The sequence below is a fragment of the Rattus rattus genome, chromosome 10 (genome assembly GCF_011064425.1).
Source record: "Rattus rattus isolate New Zealand chromosome 10, Rrattus_CSIRO_v1, whole genome shotgun sequence".
NCBI lineage: Eukaryota > Metazoa > Chordata > Mammalia > Rodentia > Muridae > Rattus > Rattus rattus.
Genome location: NC_046163.1, coordinates 29,141,079 through 29,142,607, shown reverse-complemented (window position 1 = coordinate 29,142,607; position 1,529 = coordinate 29,141,079). Strand labels below are relative to the sequence as shown.

Genomic DNA, 1,529 nt, shown 5'->3' with positions numbered 1-1,529 from the left:
TCTGAGTTTGAAGGTCTACCCTACTCTGACTTACATTTTGGGGAGAAAGAGGATAGCGTTCCTTGGCTGCATGTATTGAAGTAGAAGTAATTGAACCAGTAATAGAACTGGTGGTTTTCCTGAAAGTCATTTTAGTGGAGCAAGAATCAGACTCAGATTAGAGTAATCGCAAATGTTTGGGCAAGGTATATATGCATAGGTAGAAATATTATTTTTTCTCAGTATAAGTATGTTACTTTTTAAATTATGAAATACATCATAAATTCATATGCCATCCTTGTGCATGAAGAAGTCATTTAGGGTATGTGATTGCAAAGAAACAGAAAGACAAGAATTGGAAAAGTTTTTAAAATATATCCAGGAAGATTTATGTTTGCTTATGTTTGGCAAAGTATCTACTATAAAGGGGGCTGGAGGGAGAATATAGATTATTTGACATGGGATAGAAAGAGCAATAGATAATATCATAGACGATACGGTGGCAGCAGCCAGAGCAGTGTCCACATGTGGCTCTGCAGGGTCTGAGAAGCTCTCTTACGTTGTCTTTACTGTCTGAGGTGCAGGGCAGGGTTTCTGCCTGGGATTCAAGTGCAGTTAACTGAAAGAAGTGCTCTGATTTCTAAAAACAGTTCTTTCCTTGAAAACAGGAAAGAGAGAAGGTAGAGAGTTTCCTGTGTGTTCACTTAGCAGGTTTTTAATGCATTTGCTAGTAGTAGGATTTGGAAAATAAGGACATTGTAAAAACCATGGCCGATGTGGTGGGCCATGCAATCATAATGCAGTGCATAGTGTAATTTATACTATACTCTAAATCTGGCTTGCTCTGCTTCAGCAGAATCTTCCAATGCCATTTCCTTAGAGAGACATACATACTAGTTCACAAGAAGGACTGACATTTTAGAACTCTGTTCTCAACACACAGTGCTTTCTTCGTAAGCCTGACGCTGCTCCATCCCTGAAGAGCTGTTGAATACACAGATCCTGCATTTTGGAACACTTAATACTGATTAACACATGTTTACAAATTTCTGTTGTTCAGGACACCGAGGAATCAAGACTCAATAATTCCACAGCGCATGCAGTTATTAATACGTGCTATCATTTAGTATGCATGCGAAGGACAGACAGAAAGAGATAATGCTCTCTTCTTTCTGCTATTTTAAATGTAATGTCTTCGCTTTGGCAGCCTACATATTAAAATTGGACAGATACATAGAAGATTGTTATTGTGACCCCTGTATAAGGATGGCATGTTAATTTATGATGTAGTTCATAATTTAAAAAATAACATACTTATACTGAGAAAATAATATTTCTATATCTTTACAAGTGACAATCACTTATTAATGTGACTTGTACACCTGCTGGGCATGATACAACCTTTTAGACTTCAGCACTAAGTTAACTGTTGCCATCCACATGTTTTTACCGTGCTGACTGTGCAAGGCAATGTTTCTCTTCCAAAAGAAATAGACAATTTTGCCCTACAGAAACATCATGTTACCAACAGTGATGTTCTGTCTTTAGGT

General features: G+C 37.5%; 1 non-coding gene across 1 annotated transcript; it reads left to right on the top strand.

Annotated features, from left to right (window-relative positions):
• The first annotated feature begins 1,174 nt into the window (after positions 1-1,174).
• On the top strand, positions 1,175-1,280 carry LOC116911892. Its single transcript, XR_004389402.1, has one exon. It is a non-coding gene; the product is annotated as a U6 spliceosomal RNA (small nuclear RNA).
• Positions 1,281-1,529: the final 249 nt, after the last annotated feature.